Source organism: Stegostoma tigrinum, chromosome 2 (assembly GCF_030684315.1).
Source record: "Stegostoma tigrinum isolate sSteTig4 chromosome 2, sSteTig4.hap1, whole genome shotgun sequence".
Taxonomy (NCBI): domain Eukaryota; kingdom Metazoa; phylum Chordata; class Chondrichthyes; order Orectolobiformes; family Stegostomatidae; genus Stegostoma; species Stegostoma tigrinum.
Window position 1 is genome coordinate 31,857,415 of NC_081355.1, and position 15,755 is coordinate 31,873,169.

At 40.2% G+C, this 15,755-nt stretch overlaps 1 long non-coding RNA gene across 1 annotated transcript; it reads left to right on the forward strand.

Moving 5' to 3' along the window:
• Positions 1–1,638: 1,638 nt before the first annotated feature.
• Positions 1,639–14,324, forward strand: LOC125448553 (uncharacterized). The gene is made up of 4 exons (XR_009446981.1): positions 1,639–2,253; positions 5,037–5,149; positions 9,176–9,302; positions 12,088–14,324. It is a non-coding gene; the product is annotated as an uncharacterized LOC125448553 (long non-coding RNA).
• Positions 14,325–15,755: the final 1,431 nt, after the last annotated feature.

Here is a 15,755-nt window from a genome sequence, read left to right on the forward strand (position 1 = left end):
TACAGGGATAGGGTTGGGGGGTAAGTTTGGGTGGGATGCTCTTCAGACGTCGGTGAGGACATGTTGGGTTGCATGGCCTGTTTCCAGACTGTAGGGATTCTATAGATTTAATCTCACAGCTCAAAATCTATAGTTAAAATTATACCTGAAAGAGATGGAGAGGCTGCAGTACCAATTATGGATAAGATCTGAAATCAAAACTGTTGTTTGTTGAAATCCATCGTGACACAGCTATTGAAAGAAATCTCATGGAATAGTTTTACGCAGTTTTAGCACATGCTGCACTTTCCTTTGTTCAGACAAGAGCGTACTAGTTGTTCTGACATCTTGTTGGAAAGTATTATTCATAATGAAATACAGCCACCATTTCCGACAAGCAACTCTTTGCATTCAGTCACGATTCATTCGAGTGCAACTTAAAGTATGAGAGTCATGCGTTTATATCCACAGAGATAGATCTGGGATGCATTAGTTAATAGCTCAGACAGTGCACTCAAAATGTGCAAGTGTATTCCTTTCCAATTACTGTTCTGTCTCTGCCACACATACGCCCTAATACTGCCTATGAATGCCGGTGAACAATTTAAATCAGCGTTCAATCCATAGATAGACAGTTAATAAATGCTGAGGAAGTATTGCTCTATTGAACCAGATTATATGTCAAGATCTTATCATTCACTTACCGTTGTCGCCCTTAGGCCTATACTGAAATTCGCAACAACTTTAAAAAATTCGTAAAAATGCCAACAATAGTGGAAACAAATGACATCTAAGTAAACGGTTGTTATTTCCCGCAGGGATTTTCAGCAAATATTCTGTCCTGTTATTTTTGCCTTTAAAGGCGATTTATCTATTTCCGTCCCCAAATAACCAGGTACCAATTTTTAACTCAGTTGAAGCGCCTGAACTCCTACGTTTGTTTTGACGGGCGATATGAGGAGACACAATGTTTGACAGCAAGTGAAACATTTACCACAAAGTATCTACTGTATCATCGGCAGGGCTGTCAATATTAGAGAGCCACACATACATCGCCGCGGAAAGAAGGAGCGTCATCCACTTTCTATTAAATCTCCATCAAACGTGAACGACATGCAATGTTTCATTCTGAATAAAAAGGACGTATTAAATACATCGCACTGACATTTCACTGCAAAATTCAAGAGATGACTGCCTATAAACTCCGATGTTTTGGACAGTAACCCCTCATAAATAGTGCCACTTTTCTCTGCTCCCAAGTATTATATCCCCGGGGAGGGGATGCACAGAGGCAAGAGGCAATGCCTTTATTGATCTAATTTTGGTTTCGGATATCCCGTCACTGTGGCAACTTGCAATAAGACCGTGTCAGATATGTCAGATGCGAAGGTGGAAACGGGCTGCTGGAGGAGGAACGGACTAGGGGTGAGGAAGGGAGCACACCTTTTTGCCCTTGCAGCGGAGTTGATGTTTGCACAAGTGCATTCCTGCGGCCGACTGATTGACAGCCGAGTTCATTGGCAGCGAGATCGCGCGCCCAGACTGGCCGGCGCCAGCGCCGTGACGTCACCCATTCACACAAACCCGCTCCCCCACCAGCTGGCGCCGGCCCGGCGGCTGCCATGACAACAGGCACGCCAATCACGGAGTCGGCCACAACCCAGCCAGCTGCTCCCGCACGCTGATGAATGAACTGTTGTTTAATTCTGCACCTTTTACCTGGGCAGAGAGGGGAGGATTTGTCCACCTGTATTTTGCGCTTTGTCATCTCTGCTAATGTCATTTTCTTATAAATGCAGTTTTGCTTATAGTTTTTTTTAAAATCTAGCTGCGCATGTACACGTAGTTGAAGCTTCACCCGATGCTTAATGCAACGGAATTAAATATGTGGCTTGCGCGTTCTTTTCGAAATCTTATTTTTAAAAGAGACACATCCACATTTATATATCTCTCCAAATCTGTCTGCCAAGTATAGCATTTCTACATTGGCTTGTTCTTCCCCATCCCTCACCTCGTCCCGGAGATTCAAAGATTGCCTTGAGCACCGTGCAGTTTTCTTTTAAACAGCCGCCTGATTGCAGAATGTGTCTGGAGGGTCAAGTCCTGGTGGGAGAAACTGATCGTGCCACTGGAGCTTGGAACAAAAACAGACATTGCTGGAAAAGCTCAGCAGGGTGGCAGCGTCTGTGACGAATAAATCAGAGTTTATGTTTCGGGTCCGGTGACCCTTCCTCAGAACTTGAGGCTTGGAAACCCGTTGGACCGAGGAAAGTGGTATGTATCTGCTCATTTCTTTTGTAGGAAAAAGTTTCCGTGTTTCCGCTTTTTAAAAAAAAAGTTCTCTGTACGCATGGCGGCCGCATTTATACCCTCATGGCGTTCAGCAACACTCTTATTTGCACGTGTAAAGCGAATGGATAGTTTCAGTAAGCAGTAGCAGCCGAAGTTGATCACTATTATTTTGGCTATTGCTTCTGTCCCGCAGCTTCATAGCCACATTTATACATCCCCAAACCTCGGTGCCAAACATAGCATTTCTACATTGACTTGTTGTAACAGTGTGAAACGTCTATAAACAGTTTTGAGTTCTCATATTTGGTCATAAATGAAGCATGGTGGCATGAAGTTTAAGAACTCCTCCGGTATTTTCTTACCGTTCGTCCAAGAGGTCCTAGAAATGTATAGGTTTATTGAAAATTTAATTACACATCCGTAAAATCGATTTCAAATAATTTGGTTTCAGGCCTGAATCTGTACAGTCGACGTTTACATGCTGAATGCATCTCCAAGTATAGTAATGTGGTTTATTTCTAGTCTTGAAGAGATGTGCTCTACGTGGCTGTGTCCGTTCTTGAACAGCATTTCGGTAAAACAGCCCACCCAATCGGCTGAAGTAAAGGAATCTGTCGTTATTTCTCTTTCCTGCCCTTTCCACAAGCACGAATTACATTGAAACAGAAAAATACAATGCTCAAAAGTTGAGTCTTCCATTCCAGATCACAATCTCCAGATGTGTTCACAAGTATTTCATTGATGTGGCCCATCCAGCAAGGAGGTGTTACTGTATCAAGTTCTGTGAAATGATGGATCAAATATCAGGAGAGAAACTTTTAGGTGAGCAGTGATTGATGTGTAGTAAGCTTTTAGTTAGTTATTGAAAAGGACAAATATCAAAGTAGAATAAAGATAACTTGATGGAGGGGGGGGGCAGTTATAGTGGAATGAGAACACATATAGTGCAGGCAAGTTTAGAATCAAGAAAACTGTAAAGGCTCTGATGAAGGGTCTAGGCCCGAAACGTCAGCTTTTGTGCTCCTGAGATGCTGCTGGGCCTGCTGTGTTCATCCAGCTCCACACTTTATTATCAAGGGTACAATATGATGTCTTAAGATAGAGCTGGTTCCTGTAAATTGATGCACAAAGAGGAAAGGTAGGGTAACCAATCGCACTTCTATGGATGACGAAATGGATCAAGGGTAAGGTGAAGCAGAATAAAGGTGCAGTTTACAAGCGAGGAAGACAATACATGCAAGAACTACACTCAATGTATAAAATTCATGCGAGTTGAAAAATGAAATGAGAGGCAAGGAGAAGGTACGAGAATAGACTGGTTTCTAATATAAAAGCTAACCCAATTGTCCTCTGTAAACATTTCCCTAAGAAACCAAAGCTTATAATTTTAATGGTCAGAAACTCAACTCTTGTGGATGTACAAAACAGCATACACCTCCCATTCTTTTTGGTTCTTTTCTGCGTCTGCAGATATTGGTCAACTGCAGGTGGGTCAGCTGGATTGTTGGTCCTGTGAAAATCTAACCAGGTGACCAGAGACAGCCATAAAAGGGGTGTTGCATGCTAAGATTGGTCAGATGGAAAGGACCTGAGGATTGGGTTGTAAGTAGGGCAAGTGCTGCTGAGAGGATAGCTGAGGGTCACTGGCTGTTTGTATCTGGGGTAAGGAAGCTCCAGGAGCTACTGATAGTCCAATGCAGTTGCACCTTGGGAAAGCCCCAGCAGCTGACAAAATGGTCAAAAGATGCTGGCTCAGTGTCGGAGTTAGGGCTTAGAAGAGGAACTTGTAGCCGTTGACTGTGCAGCTGAGAATGGGTGTGAATAAAGGCCAGAAGCAGTATCTGCTTTGTGCAGCTAAGAAATGTGGAGTTCTGAGAAGTCTCAGGCTTAGTGAAGTTAACTCCCTGCGAAAGAATTAGAAATGGGCATGAGTAAGTACCAGGGAATCCAATCTCAAAGAAGGTAATTAAACAACCAGGATTTGAGCAGTATATGACAGTGTAGATTTTGTGGGAGTTCCAGAGCTTGGTCTTTGAAAGTAAGAAATAGGACCCCTTTTAAAAAGGAGGTAAAATTTTAAAGAGATTTAATAATCCACAATTTCACTAATGTCCAGGAATTTTGCTGAGAGGTCCATAAAATTGTAATGACTGCCTTATTATTTGATGCTCTGTAGAGCATCTCATCACAATACTTGGAATCTCACACTTTGTCTACTTTTAATTAAAAAGTTATTTCTCCCAAGCCAGGCTGCAACAAATTTACTGGTCTCATCAGGGATGGTGAATAAGTATAAGGTGCAATAGAAAATCTGTGCCTGGTGCCAGAATGCATAGCTGAGGTACAAAGTGTATATTTGGCATCTGTCTTTTCAAGGAAGTGACTGCTAACCAAATTAGTGAAAGAGATTATGTTTTAGCCACTGGCTAAACTGGACTATCAATTGAGTAGTGATAATGGGAACTGCAGATGCTGGAGAATCCAAGATAATAAAGTATGAAGCTGGATGAACACAGCAGGCCAAGCAGCATCTCAGGAGCACAAAAGCTGACGTTTCGAGCCTAGACCCTTCATCTGATGAAGGGTCTAGGCTCGAAACGTCAGCTTTTGTGCTCCTGAGATGCTGCTTGGCCTGCTGTGTTCATCCAGCTTCACATTTTATTATCAATTGAGTAAGTGTAAGAATTAGAGAGGCTGTCTGTAGCTAAAAGTTGATGAGTCACCAGGAGCTGATGGGATACAACTTTATTTTTATTCATTCACAGGATGAGGGCATCGCTGGCTAGGCAGCATTTATTGCCAATCCCTAATTGCCCAGCGGACAGTTAAGAGCCAACCACATTGCTGTGGGTCTGGAGTCACGCATAGGCCAAACCAGGTAAGGATAGCAGTTTCCTTCTCTAAAGGACATTAGTGAATCAAATGAGTTGTTTTTCCCCCAACAATTGGCAACAGATTAATGGTCATCATTAGATTCTTAATTCCGGATATTTATTGAATTCAAATTCCACCATGTGCAGTGGCGGGATTTGAACCCTGGTCTCCAGAATATTATCTGGCTCTCTAGATTAACAGTCCAGCAATAATACCCCTAGGCCATCATGTTTCCCGCTTTTAAGGATGCTAAGAGAAATGAGCAAGGAAATTGCAAAGACACTGGCCATGATCTTTTTAATTTTTCTCAGATTGTGCCTCAGGACTGGGGAATCAGATGCTACATTGTTGTTGGAAGAAAGGTGGAAGGATAAACCCAATAATTTAGGCAGCAATTTGAACTTCACTGATGGAAACACTTATTTCAAAACTATAATCTGGAAGAAAATTAACAGACACTTTCATTAATTAAAGAAAAAGACAGCATGCATTTTTTAAAGATGAATAATGTTTAATTAACTTAAATTGAATTTTTGATTTGCTTATTATACCTGTTTACTTTCAGGATATAAAAATGTACAGCATTATACATGCATGTCTTATCACAATTCATCTGTTGCTGCTTCCTGCTTTTTTTTGCTCTTTATATTCTTTTATTTCTGACAGCAAATGTATCTAACACATGTTGATCGATTTGTTAGTTCATTGAGAGCCTTGTGAAAAGGCTGTACAGATGGAATTCCTCCTCTTGTTCGAATTTAGAAGTTGTTTGCTTTCTGACAGAAGCTATAGCTGCAAAATTCTACCTTTCTTCATAATCATATATTGTAGAGCATTCTTGAATGTCATCACCATTGTGCCACACAAATGTAATGCTGGAATCATCACAATCTTCTGCCTGGACCACGTCCAGGCTTCTATACCCCATAAGTCATTACCAATGCTTCGAGGGTTCAGGCATACCTTTTTAAACAATAAGAAACTGACAACTTGTACAACAATTGACAGTTAATGAGAATTTACCCAGGAACCGAAACTGGGATCTCTCGTCTGTTTTTCAACAAATTATTCCAAAGTGAGAATCGTACACCTAGAGATGAGAAGTGTTTGATAAAGTCCAATGTTGAAGCCCATGGAATCAAATGAACAATGAGGGCATGGAATGTATTTGCCTGAGCGACAGAGCCAGAGAGAAGTAGTGAATTCTTTTTGACTGGAGGACAATATACAATGGGTTTCTCCAGCTATTGACACCAGGCCCCTACATTTCATTTTTTGATGTATACAAGTGACTTGGTCTTGGGTGTACAGGGCGAAATAAAAACGTTGTAGATGAGGCAAACTGTATAAAAGTATTGTGAACTGTGAAAATAGTGATGAACTTCCAGAGGACATGGCAGGTTTCTTGTACAAGTGCAATTGTAGTGGATGAAATCTAATGCAGAAAAATTTGAGGTGTTCCGTCTTGGGGAGAAGGAGGGGCAGTTTAAAACAAAAGGTACAGTTTTAAAGGGAGCTGAGGAACAGGGAGACTGGGATGGGGTATATTTGCAAAAGTTGGTGAAGGTGCCAAGGCAGATTGAGAAAGTAGTTAAAGCAATTTATGAGATCCAAGGTTTAATAAGTAGTCAGAGATCCAAAACAATGAAGTTATGCTGAACATTTATACAACACTGGCTCAGCTGATTAGAATATTCAATATAATTTTTAGGAATTACATTGGAAGGCTGTGGGGACTTCAGACAGGGTGTAGAAAAGATTTACCTGCATGATCCAAGGAAAAATGAATGTGCATGGCAAGTTACATTGGAGAAGAGTGTAAGGAGATTTGATAAAGATGTTCAAAATCATAACAATCTAGTCAATAGATGGAGCAATATTGTCTCATTGATAGCCATAAACATACAACACTGTGATGCATGACAAAAGAACAAGTAACAACAAAAGGAAACACCATGTTGTGTCACGAGTTGTTAGGATCTGGAATGCACTGCTCGAACATATGGTGGAGATAGATCTGATCATGACTTTCAGCGGAGAATTGGCTCCTTTTTCTGAAGTGAAACCACTTTTGGAAAGGGCTGAGGAGTGGGATTAATTAATGTTCTTTCAAATAGAGCTGGCATGTAAACAGTGGGTAAACTGGCCTCCTTTTTTCAGTTGATAATGGGAACTGCAGATGCTGGAGAATCCAAGGTAATAAAGTGTGAGGCTGGATGAACACAGCAGGCCCAGCAACATCTCAGGAGCACAAAAGCTGACGTTTCGGGCCTAGACCCTTCATCAGATGATGAAGGGTCTAGGCCCAAAACGTCAGCTTTTGTGCTCCTGAGATGCTGCTGGGCCTGCTGTGTTCAACCAGCCTCACATTTTATTATCCTTTTTGCAGTTGCCGTTTCTAAGATGCATAATGATTGTACTTTCTTTTGTGACATTGCCTTAGAGAAGCAACTTCACTAAAATGTGACAAATTATATAACTGAAGAGGGAGAAGGTATATTTTTGTCTTTAAATAATCTGAGCAGGCAAAATACGCCCATCTACACAGCCTTGTTTTACTTAAGTGTGTAAAAATATCCTTATTTAGTGTACAAATAAATGTAGTTTATTTGGCTGACAAACTTTATTGTGAAATCTATATTTGTCCTTCGAAAACTCCCCTGCAAACATCCTACCCCACCCGTTATATTTAGCAATTACTCAGGTGTTCATAGACTATCATGTTCCTTAATATCTTAAAGTCACTTCATGTTCTTGTGACTTAGTCTCTTCCAGCTCTGTGTACCTTCCCATTTAGACTTTGCAGCTCCCCACTACCATTTTTAACTTTGAAGGTGCTATATATAAGTTATTGCACATTATCAATAACGTTGTGTTTTACATACTTTTGTTTTTGTTCATTTGTTTCCGTATCTTAATATTTTAAATTTATCTGTTTGTTTTCTTGATGCAACTTGCATGGACTGAGGCAGAGACACAGCCTCATTTTCAACTTTGGAAAACATCAGGGGCAGTGCAGAGTTTGGAGGGAACTAATTTATGCTGATAATTTGGAGTGCTCATATCATGGAAAGAATGCGCGACAGAAGAACTAAATTACGTAAGAGTTATACAGCATGGAAACAGACCCTTCAGTCCAACTTGTCTACACCGAACAGATATCCTAAACTGATACAGTCCTATTTACTAGCTTTTGGCCCAAATCCCTCTAAACCATTTCTATTCAATATCACCCATTCAGATGCCTTTTGTAGTGATTATAACAAGTATTTCAAAATCTTATGGTGAATAACATATGTGGAAACATATTGCACAAATGGCAGCTGCCATTTTGTGTTTTTCTTCCTTTTGATTTCACTTGCTACTGTTTTTGTGCGATTTGCTTCTTAATTCCAGATTTGATAACACAGTCACAGGTTGGATTAAAATTTCAGCCAAACCTTGCCGTCACAGTTGTCTCTATTTTAACATCCTAGTAGGAACAAGATGTCTGCAAATCTGGTAATGGGTTTTTTCCTCCACACCACAACCAGCTGACAGTTCTTCTGAAACTATTATGCGTTCTGAAGTGGATCAACTTCTGAACAATGGTTTTATTTTAGTTTATGATCCTTTTATGTTGTGGATGTGAGTGTAAAATGTGGCCAAATATTGTGGTTGATCTTGTGTAGAAATTGACATTTTGGTGTAACTGTTACTTGTTGTGGATATATAACAACAAAGCACTACCTTAATTCTATGTTCAGTTTTTTCCAATTCTATGTATCCTTTGTTCCTTAGCAGCCGATATAACCAATTGAAAGTTGACATGGTCTCTGCTTCAGTGTCTTTAACTCTTATAGTGCTTTCCTCAATCTCCATGATTAGGTTTCAAATGTGGGCTAAATTCTAAATGTTCAACTTGTGATTAGTCAGCATTTAGATCACCGTAATTTCTATAATACCAGTGGTCTTTGTAGATAAGTGTTGATGTGCAATCTGTTTGAATTAATGTACTGGAACTCAAAACTTGATCTTTGTTTCTCCCCAGGAAAATGGAGTACAGTTGAAGTCATAGAAGTTTTCAATTTGTGCAACATGAACCAGGAAAAGAACAGATTGCACAGGCTGCCTGGTCAGATGTTATCAGCTATCAGAATTGCACCAAATATCCTTCAGTAAGAATGCATAGCATATCTCTAGAAATGAGATCTGCAGAGTCTATTTATGTGTGCTGTTACAGGAAAAAAAACGCTACACTGTCAATGAACTAATTTATTGGAGCAAAGAGTACTATAGTTCCACTATCTGCATTGAAGAATGCATAATTTGATTCTCGCCAGTCAAGCCATTGTATGTTAGCAGTGCATTTTGTGTAGTCCAAAAAATTGATGATAATTGATACAGGTTTTCTGCTGTCATGCTTTCTCTCTTATTTCAAAACACAATTGAAAATTAAAGATAAATAAATTTAGCAAATCTAGCTAATACTCATTTTAAAAATTCAGAAGGGAACCCGGAAAAAGTAAATCTTTAGTCTTATTAAAACCTCTTTTGACAGAGAAATAATCATTTCTGATTTTTTTTTTGCCTTGGCTAATCCTGGTCAACAATTTTGACTGAGAATGCACTTATTATTTTGGCAAAAAATCTCATTTCTTTTGTTTCTTTCTAAAATTAATTTTAAATCTTATGCACTTTTTTGTTAAGTCTTCAAATAGCTGCATCTATATGTATTGTCATTCAGCATTTGAAGGCATGGAATCTAACCTGTTGACCATGTTATTCCAGCTGTCTGTGCAATATTGGCTACATTGTGATCAGATGAAGGCCATTGTTGTTAAAAGTTGTGCTAATTTTAGCCTCTTTCATTTAATATGGACAGTTTGAGTTGGCAATGGGATTTTCATGTGGGTTTTCTAGCTTGGACTTATGCTGCCATCCCAGGCCTGAATGGCCAGAATGAATAATGTTTTCTATATTTTCCTTCTAAATCTAAGTGGAATGGAAGATTAGTAGACTGTTAGATTATACTATGAGAGAAGAAGGAAAGTATCCACCTCACTGAATCCCCAGAATGAAGATATGGTAGGCAGGTTCCTCCTTTTAATGGAAGCAGGTTTGTGGAGTTTGGAAGGTGCCCAAATCCTACTTCTCATCATCTTTGTGAAAATTCACCCTATATTTGTGATTATTAATTTGGATCAGTGTCATTTAAGGAGCTTTCTCCATATGTAGTTTGATGTATCAAACTCTCGCTGATCACATAGCTGTCAGGATGTAAATAGAGGCACTGAGCCAAATGAAGCAGCTGTCTGCTGAGAATTAGAGACAAGGGGCAGATAGGCTAATATTATCCTTGGGCCACGTTACGAGTGAAATTTTGGCCGTGATGGAGAAAGTAGAAATTTGGTGGAACAATTGTCCAACAGTCAGATGTACAAATGTGTTCATCTTTTGTTCATGCCTCAATTAGATGACCGTTGAAATTTCTATAATTTTAAGACATTTTTACATTTGTGTTCTAATCCTGCACTGTAGTTTTCAGAGTGGTATTATTTCTGTAATTGTCAGTTTTAAATGCTGATACTTCAATTTAATATTACAGAGAATCATTGGGATTTGAAGAATTATTATTGAAATGTAAAATAATCACTATCAACAGGTGCAGAATCTAGTGTATTGATTTGACGCTTTTCATTTCTGCCTGTCTCTGACTGTTGAACAATCTGAATCTAAATGCGCTCCATTGCTATTAAGTATTATTTGATTGTACCCATTTAGCTGCTCAGAATAGACTTTTGCCTGAATTAAGTATTATCTGTCTTGGTCGGTGACAGTTGCAATAACAGAGATCTGACGAGAATCATCAGACAATTTGAAGTTTCATGATTCAAGTGAAGTGTATTGAGAATAGTATGTGTAGATAAAATGTCTCCTCGGCTCATTCTGATTATATAGGTCGGCAGTCCAGTTAGCCGTAGTGATTTCTGCTGCCCTTATTGTTTTCTGAAAATTCCTGAGAAGGAAAGTCCATGTTTGGATTTGGAAAGGTGAAGGTATAGTCACAGTTTAAGATAGGATTACATGGGGCAACAGAAGTATCTAATGAAACTGATGACAGTGCTCATGAGTTGAATCCTGCTGGAAAAATAACTGTATTAACAAATAACTGTAATGGTCATTGAAATGACATAGCAAATTCAAGGAATTAAAAGATGCACCATGAGTTGTGAATCTTCAGAGCTTGCTGGTCTATTTAAGTGTCATTGGAATAGTTCTCAACCACCTGGCTATTTTTTTAGTTGCTTAGGAAAGTTTGTGCTGCTACCTAGCAATACAAGTATTGGCAATCAACCATTTGAGTCTGAACTCACATTCTTTCTGTTGATGGATTCTTTTGGTAATTTCTTTCCACGATCATTTTCTGTTTCTTCCTTCATCTAGTTTCCTCCCTTTTTTAAATTTATTTTATATACATACCTGTCTTTGTACCTTGTGACTCCATGTCAGATCCAGAGTCAAGTTTCACTGCAGGGCTTCAACATAAAAGCCAAGACTAACAATTCAATGAAGTGTAACTACAATGTTGAAGGTTCTGTAGTTTGGATAGATGACACAGTAACCCCTGATTGCTTGAGTGAATGTAAAATATTCCAGATCAGTCTCAAAGAAGAGCAGGGATTTATTCCTGGTATGCTGGTGAATATTTCTGTCTCAATCAACTTCACCAAAAAAAAACAAATTTTCTGGTTATTATCACATTGCTCTTTTGAGAGAGTCTACTGTTTGAAAATTAGCTCATACATTTCATATTATTATGTGTCAAATGTACCTAATTGAACGTAAAGAACTAGATGTTTGGTCATGAAAAGTGCTAGTTAAACTTTTTTTTTCTTTTTTTAACTGTTCAAATTCATCCTCATTCTTCTCATTTTGTTTCATTCTCAATACTTGCCTTAGGATAAAGCAAGACACCGCTGAACCCACTGTTCACTGAGGTCATCCTGTTGCCATCGCTATTCGCTCGTTGTACCATTATCGACTCTCACTCCTACACAGTAATGATGCAAAAACTACAGCTGACATGTGTAGACAAACATCAAATGGGGCATGTTGCGAGATGACCCACTTCAGCAAGAACTAACCCATTTAACAAGTGGACTTTACATATTATGCTTAAACTGAAAAGTTTGAGTTCTCTTTGCACTGTTCCCACAGCTCATGTTATGGGACTGATGAATATTGACGAGTGTATGTTGGTTGTACATTACTGCGTGGGCACAATATGAAGATTGGTTACTGTGGTTAAACTTAATAATTTTATCTTTCATATCTGCCAGTGCCCAGAAAGACAAAGGGGAGCTTAAGATTTAAGTTACATGCAGATATTCAGAAGATGAAAGTCTATACACGACACCAAAGTGCTACAGGCAGTATCTGAGAGTTCTGTCTTGTGATTTTTATTTTACCATAGATTGAGAGGTAGTGGCTTTGTCTCGATGTTTTCTGAATATTGCTGATTACTGGTATATTATACATCTGAACTATCTGCATTGTGTAAATATCCAAGATGGTCAGATAAGACATTGATAGTTTGACTGTTTTGTCTTATGTCTAATGTTTGTTATTTTAGAACCAAACTGTCATACCAATATTTATGAACTTCTCCATTTTCTCACCCGAAACTGCAAGGAGCTGTTGAAAGTTGAAATTGAGAAAAACTTATGCTTGTATAAGAGCCTTTCATAATCATTGTATTTCTCAACACAGCCAATAAATCACAAGAAATATGGCAACCCACTGCACACAACAAAATCCCATAAAGAAGAATGTGATGAAGATATATATCACTTCAAATAAACAGTTTGATAGATACATATTGTGTAGAATGCTTGGAAAAATCCTGTTCCAACAAAGTGGGTCCCATGAAAAGTTTACATCCGTGAAAAAATGGCAGAATGGCTTAGGTTTAATGACTCATCTAAAAGACTACACTTCTGATGGTGCAGCTCTCTTTCTAGTGCTCCTGAGCCATCACTCGAATTCCTGCATCATTGTGTAGGTTCACGCAAGAGATTTGACCACATCACCATTAAGTACAAGAAAGAGGAGTAGTAAGATTTCTAAAGGTTTGATTCCAGCAATGGGTGCTGTTTTCATTTGTTTCCCTGAGAGCTGCTAATATTTCATCTTCCAGAGTACTTGTTTCAGTTTTTCTAGGGTTCCTGTTGGTAATCACTTTACTGGGTTGTGTATTTGGGTGGAAGCGCCTGTTTTGGCTGTAGCGCCTGTTCTGTAAGATTACCAGTAAGAAGAAGCTAGACAAGGCAGTCTTTTCATTTTTCATCTGCAGTGCTGAATGCCAGGGATTAACTGTCATGCAGTAGGGTGAAGATTCGTGTGTGGTTCTCAATAAAGTATTAGAAACTTAGAGAGAGGATGCATTGCATGTAGCTCAGCCAGATCTTGTCCTTATCAAAAGGTAGGGGGTTGTTGGTCAGCAGCCAGGGGTAGGTCTTCTGACTGACAATAATACCCCTCCTTAATCCGGGGACTAGAAAGTCAATGGTCTTGACTGGAATCTACTGACACCAATTCGGTGCAAAAAATTAGCTTGATTTTAGATTTTCACACACCTTCCTACCTCAGTACTGCATCTAATATTGTGTTTATCCACTTAACTATTTAGTGGAAATAATTAAGAATCCAGCGATTAATGCTAACCAGTTAAGTTGTTCATATTTTGATTTTTGCATAGTAAAATTGACATTGTAAAATTAAAATTTGTAATTGAAATAAATCGTTGAAACTTGATAGACCTCATTTCAAGTGAAGTAAACATGCACAAACCGATGAACAGTTTTGTGCACTTAGTTTCTGTTTCGCTCAGTCTTATAAAAGTTGATTTACCGTACTATAGAGCTGTATGATAAGCTGGTTTTTGCTTCTAAGCAGGACAACACACCATCTCTTTCCATTCATCACAAGCTCAGCACCTGTGCTCACTTTATGAATGTCAACTAAGGGTGTTTATACAATCATAAATGTTCCTGTAAAATTAATATTATTCCATTGTCCTTCATTAAGTGAGAAGTTTGCATTGGTTGTGAAAGGCAAAATAAAAGAAGCATTCACCAAGTGTGTGTAAATGTTGATTTATAAGCATCCTTGTCTCAATGTGAAGTGATAATGGGAACTGCAGATGCTGGAGAATCCAAGATAACAAAGTGTGGAACTGGATGAACACAGCAGGCCAAGCAGCATCTCAGGAGCACAAAAGCTGACGTTTCGGGCCTAGACCCTTCATCAGAGAGGGGGATGGGGCGAGGGTTCTGGAATAAATAGGGAGAGAGGGGGAGGCGGACCGAAGATGGAGAGAAAAGAAGATAGGTGGAGAGGAGAGTATAGGTGGGGAGGTAGGGAGGGGATAGGTCAGTCCAGGGAAGATGGACAGGTCAAGGAGGCGGGATGAGGTGGTAGGTAGGAAATGGAGGTGCACCTTTAGGTGGCATCACATACCACCCCACCAACCTCCAGATACAATGTATCATCCTCCAACACTTCCGCCATCTACAATCCGACCCCACCACCCAAGCTATTTTTCCATCCCCACCCTTGTCTGCTTTCCGGAGAGACCACACTCTCCGTGAGTCCCTTGTCCGCTCCACACTCCCCTCCAACCCCACCACACCCGGCACCTTGCCCTGCAACCGCAGGAAATGCTACACTTGCCCCCACACCTCCTCCCTCACCCCTATCCCAGGCCCCAAGATGACCTTCCATATCAAGCAGATGTTCACCTGCACATCTGCTAATGTGGTATATTGTATCCATTGCACCCGGTGTGGCTCCCTCTACATTGGGGAAACCAAACAGAGGCTTGGGGACTGCTTTGCAGAACACCTCCGCTTGGTTGGCAACAAACAACTGCACCTCCCAGTCGCAAACCATTTCCACTCCCCCTCCCATTCTCTAGATGACATGTCCATCATGGGCCTCCTGCAGTGCCACAATGATGCCACCCGAAGGTTGCAGGAACAGCAACTCATATTCCGCTTGGGAATCCTGCAGCCCAATGGTATCAATGTGGACTTCACCAGCTTCAAAATCTCCCCTTGCCCCACTCCATTCCAAAACCAGCCCAGTTCGTCCCCTCCCCCCACTGCATCACAAAACCAGCCCAGTTCGTCCCCTCCCCCCACTGCACCCCAAAACCAGCCCAGCCTGTCTCTGCTCCCCTAACCTGTTCTTCCTCTCACCCATCCCTTCCTCCCACCTCAAGCCGCACCTCCACTTCCTACCTTCCACCTCATCCCGCCTCCTTGACCTATCCATCTTCCCTGGACTGACCTATCCCCTCCCTACCTCCTCACCTATAGTCTCCTCTCTACCTATCTTGTTTTCTCTCCATCTTCGGTCTGCCTCCCCCTCTCTCCCTATTTATTTCAGAACCCTCTCCCCATCCCCCTCTCTGATGAAGGGTCTAGGCCCGAAACGTCAGCTTTTGCGCTCCTGAGATGCTGCTTGGCCTGCTGTGTTCATCCAGCTCCACACTTTGTTATCTTGTCTCAATGTTAAGTTGGGGCATATTTAGTTTCTAGAAGAGCTATTCCAAATGGTAGACTTGT